Raw genomic sequence first — 5,875 nt, forward strand, 5'->3', positions numbered from 1 at the left:
GTGAAGGGGGTGGAGGTTTGGGGACAGGGTGTCTGAACAAGCTTGGGTTTTACAGGAAAAGACAAAATTTGCAAAGGACTTCTTTTAACTATTTTGCTAAAATTATCATTTTGCAATGTGGTTTAACTGACTGTAACTACTTGTCAATGATTTTTTTAATCATACGTTTAGCTTAAATTGCTCATGTTTGTAGTAGGTTTACTTTATCAGTCAGCTTCAGTCTGCAGGTGTTTTAGTATAGTAGGACTCGACTGTTACTTTAAACAAGCTTTTAGTAGTGTTAAGCAAGTTTCATGCAGTGGTGGAGCTTTTGGAAGTATGCAGATTTGCTAAGTAAAGGATACCTGTATCTTCAAATTAAAGTATCTTTGCACCTGCCTATACTAAGAAATGTAAATGACACTCCTTATCTGGGATTATTATTATTAAACAGGATTTATATAGCACCAAAATATAATGCAGCACTGTACATTAAATAGGGGTTTCAAATGACAGATACAGACAGTGACACAGGAGGAGGAGGGGACCCTGCCCCAAAGAGTTTACAATCCAGGAGGTGGGGGAGGTGTCACACAATAGGAGAAGTGAATGTTCCACTAGGTAGATACAATTCCTGGGACCCACTGCTTCCTTGGCTCCCATCCTCTTATTATATAAATATTCATGTGTTGCACTATTGCCTGGGAGAGGAATATGAGCCGTTTGTACTTAGCATGGGAGAAATCAGAGCTGGGCATGCAATGGGCCTTGGTACCACCCAATGGCACAGTCCAGATAGAGGCCCATTTACATTTCTTAAGTACAAGTCTACAGAACAACACAGCTATATATTCACAGAAAGTGAGGCTGCATATTCATTAATACATCACAATTTTTTCTTGGTAATAGTTTGTTTGCAATCCCTTCTACAACAACACTTGCTTTGCCCTTTTCCTGGCTTTGCTCAGAAAGAAGAGAGCCAGAGTTATGAAAAAACACATTTATTCAACATATTCCCCCTGAGACTAATCCACTTGGTACAGCGTAGTTGCAGCCTTTCTAGACCGTTCAAATAAAAGTCCTTTGGTTGGGCCGCAAACCAGCTCTCAGCAGCATCTTTAAAGTCAGAAATGTCCTCAAAACGTTGCTCCTTCAGGTTTTTCTTCAAATTCAGGAACAGATAATAGTCCGAAGGGGCCAGGTCAGGTGAGTAGGGGGGATGGTAACCCAATTGGAAACCCAGGGTGTTCAATTTGGCAGCCATACCTTTGGACGTGTGCGCAGGTCCATTGTCCTGCAAAAAAAAGGATCCATTTGGTCAACTTTCCAGGGCGTTTCATCCTAATTGCCTCCTTCAGCTGGTCCAGGAGGTTAGCATGATACTGTCCAGTGATACTAGAGACCTGAGGTAGGTAGTCCACCAACAGAATACCATCTTTGTCCCAGAAAACAGACGCCGTTACTTTTTTGGATGATTTCAGGGTTCGGAACCTCTTCGACCGCTGGGACTCGCTGTGGCGCCATTCCTTTGACTGTTCCTTGGTTTCAGGATCATAGATGTGGAGCCAGGTTTCATCCTCAGTCAGTAACCTAGACAAAAAGTCTTGTGCAGCTTCAAAATGGGCCAAAACCGCTTTGGATGCTTCAACCCTTTTTCTTATCACTGTTCAAACATTTTGACACCCACCTCGCTGAAAGCTTGCGCATGTCTAGGATAGTGGTGATAACACACCCAACACGTTCCCGTGGGATGTCAAGGTTCTGGGCTATCTTTTTTGCGGATATTCGCCGGTCCTCAATAATCAGCTCATGGACAACATTGCAGGTTGCCGGGTCAGTTGAGGTTGGGGCGCGTCCACTGCGGGGCTCATCTTCAATGGTGAAATGCCTAGTCTTGAAACGAGATATCCAGGTTTTGACAGTGCTGTAGGAAGGACACTTCTCCCCCAGTGTTTGTGACATCTCAATGAGTGAATGTCCTTTGCTGATTTTTCCCTGGAGAAACAAAAACTTTATGACGGCTCATAACTCCAACCACGTGAAACTTGCATGAGCCTCTGCCATCACAGCTTCTAACTAAAAGAAAAAACAGTTTTAAGAATGGCAAAGACCTGATATTTGCACAGTTACATACTAAGATATTAGGCTGGCATATGCCCCCACACTCATTTTTCTATTTCATCTGGAAGGGGGCAAAGCCAGGAATTTCTCATTACCCCCTCATATGCTGGCAGGGAGTAAGTCAACAAGAGAACAGATAAATGACTTCTGGTGCTACTTTGTTTTACTGTCTAGTCCAGTGGTCCCCCCTTTTTTTGCACCACAGAACAGTTTATTGCATCATCGGACAATCACGCAAGCCAGCTTACATACAAAATGACAGGAGAGAGGACAGAGATCTTTCCAGTCACAACAAAGATTGCTGAAGCTGAAAAGGACAACTCAGGTCCATTTAGGGCAGCTCACGGCCCAATGATTGAGGGTTTCTGGTCTAATCAACAGTTTGAGGGTAGAGAGAGGACAGCATTGTATTATGTAATTGTAGGCAGTAACATCCACCAGGATGCAATGTTGGGTAAAGCTGTGTAACTCTTAGGATTATATTTACAGACCTAGCAATCCTTTGGCACATAAAACAGCTCAATATGTGTATTTTATTCATGTATTTAAGAGTTTGCTGGAGTTCAGATTTAGAATCTGCATCAAGTACTCCCAAACTCCACATGGAGGATGAATAAATGCTTTGGGAGTGTCTGCTAAATCAGATTCTCTTTAGACTTGTGTTTACAAGCCAAGAATAAACAATGCATGTGTGGCCCTTATAAACACAAGTTCATTTTCATTCGTCAGGTTCTCAGGGGTTAAACTTTGTCACTCATAGAAGAAGGAAATGCTCAACACAAGAAATCCTGTTCACACAATTTGTACGGCTTTCATTGCCGTTCATTTTACTAGGGAACGTCTATGATCATTACAAAAAATAGTTATGGCTGAGTCTGTACACATTACTATGATGTGGTCCCAACCCCTGGCTAAGCTCCTAGCAACCTTTGATGCTAAATTCTGCAGTCTCTCAGTAGGGGATCCTTTCCTAGGTGTTAAAAAGTCTTTTTATGTTATACTTTTTTCAAGACCAAAAAATTCTGAATATTCTTTGAAGGGCTATTTTCATACTTGGTTCATATTGTTTTCTGCAGCAATGCCAAACACAATGGAAACAAAGATCAACTAACAGTGGACTTAAAATATTGTATATTGTTATCAGTCCTGGACCAAAACCATTCTAGGTTTGCTGGATCACCCAAGATAGTCTATCAGGCTCATCACATGGGTCCTTGGATGGATGTTACACTTTTTTATCCTTTTGTCCTTTTTTGTAGTACACAGTGGAGACCCCTTCCCCACTGGTAAAAAGTAAAAAGTGGCCTACCACTAAGCACATTTTAAACTACATTTTGCATTTATTCAAGTATATTTTTAGACCACCACCCACTTAAAACTAATAGTACATTTAACTGAACATCAAAATACAAATATTGGATTTTTTTAAGGCATCCAACAATTTGTATGCATAACCAAAATATTTTTATTGATTAATGCATTTAAAAAAACACAGAACAATTTTACTTCAATTTAAAAAGGGAAAACCCAAAAATGCCTTTTAGTGTGTGGTCCTCTCTGCATCCATTGGCAGACCCAATTTTGGTCTTTGTGCCATTTAGTACATTTGGATGTGAGAATATTTTTAAAATCTCATAGATTGCAAGCTCTTCGGTGCAGGGTACTCTCTGTCACTGTCTATATCTGTCTGTCATTTGCAACCCCTATCTAATGTACAGTGCTGCGTAAATTGTTGGCGCTATATAAATCTTGTTTGTTAATAATAATAAAAATTATATGATTCTACAGTTCTAATAAGTGAGTTGATATTTACATCATACTCTGATTTTTTTGGTAGTTATTCATTCTACAAGGAAGCAGACAACTGAGAAATCCGTGTGATCTGCAGCTTTGAGCTTGAACAAGACTTTTGATGGCTATTTATATACACACATTCCTGGATTTGTTCTTTTTTTTTTAATAATGTCAAAGATTTTCTGTTTTTCATCTCCATTAATCAATAAATGTATGTTTTTTTATTCTATACACATTGTTGGTAGCCCTAAAAATCCCAAGATTTGTATTTGGATGTTCTTAAGTAAATTAGGGATGGGGCTTTTAATGGGTTGAATCAATTCATACTTTATATGATTCATACAGTGCATCTACTTGAATAGAATATGATAGTACTATTTCCACCTCCACTTAGTATTGTCTTAAATCTCCTCTCACATTTTTACCATGGGAGAACCCTTGAAATTGCTTCCAAGTATTCAGGTAACCCTTTCTAAAATCACTATATCCACAACTCACAGTATATTAGTGTGGCGTTCAGTGGGAAAATACCTCCTACATTGCTGGCCAGTGGGAGGACTGCCCTCCTTACAGATAGCCAAAATCATCATTGGTATCTGTTAAACTGACCTGAGAGGCTCAAATCGTTATCATTGCTCCCAGCAACCTCTGGAGGAACCCTGGTTAGAGTCTTTGCCATAGCGGCTTGGAGTTTCATATTTGTGAAATGTAACACATTTGTTATATGGTCAACCTTGTTAGACACCCTAGCCACTGCTTTTACTTTCTTCCAATACAGTCACGGCAATACAATTGGGTGAAAAAAAGTGAATGGAGAAGTACCCCATCTCACTGATGGGGTAATGTTGGTGATCTCTAGCAGCAAACTTCCTCTTCAGCCCAGCAAATAAGTCAGGCTTTCTCAAACTTTTAAGCATTAACACTTAAAAATAATGTTTAGGTCTTAGGGAACCCGTTGTTCTTATAACTATATCCACAAATCAAAGTATATTAGCATGGTGATCAGTGGAAAGAATTCTTCCTATATTGTTGGCAAGCGGGAAAATTGTCACCCTTACAAAAAGATTATTGATTAAACTTATCAGAGGCACAAATTGCGCATTGCTTAAGGAAGCCATTAGCAATCACTGGAGGAACCCTACAGTTCCATAGAACCATGGTTGAGTCACATACTACTGACAAATCATTGATCTCTGAGCAATTAAAAGCGCAATGTCTACCACAATATATGTTTTGTGTTGCTAAAAATCTGACCCCAGCAACCAGGGACAGCCCATGATCTATAACATGATGAGCAGAAGTTGCTCACCCATCAGTAGAAAATGAAATGAGGCCTTGGTTAGGTTGAATGATACCAAACCTGAATTGGTTACTTTTATTTCTGATGCATAAATGTACAGCGCTGTGTAATATGTTGGCACTATATAAATCATGTTTATTATTTTTAATAATAATAATAATAATATTATCAGGAATTATTTCATGAAAAAAGAAATCCCCTTTTTAAAGCAGAACTCCAAATTAAAATATATAACAAAACCATTTTTTACTTAAATACTCCAGAGTTTCTGGTACTGGATGCTCTCAGTATGATGGACACCATCATTCAACCCATATCAGAGGTTCCCGGACCAGTGACTGGACAGTGCAAGAGGCAACACACAACTCACGTCTCAGTCATTCTGCTTTTTACTTCTATCAGCATAGACAGATCGGCTCCTTGTATTTTTTCTACCTCTCAGATTCCAGCCCAACTGTACAGGGAGGCTGATACCCAAATTCAGTGCTTCTCTTAAAACAAAAGTATGTATTGATGATATGATTACAGAGTGACATTAATGTGTGTATTGTATAACTTTCTACATTTAAACTTTAATGCATCCTTTTGTTTCTTTCCTTTGCCCCCCACCAGCAGATTGGGTGCTTCCTGCTGCATCACTGGGTGCTTGCATCATTTATGGACAACAAATAAGCAGATTAC

This window comes from Pyxicephalus adspersus, chromosome 11 (assembly GCF_032062135.1).
Source record: "Pyxicephalus adspersus chromosome 11, UCB_Pads_2.0, whole genome shotgun sequence".
Classification (NCBI taxonomy): domain Eukaryota; kingdom Metazoa; phylum Chordata; class Amphibia; order Anura; family Pyxicephalidae; genus Pyxicephalus; species Pyxicephalus adspersus.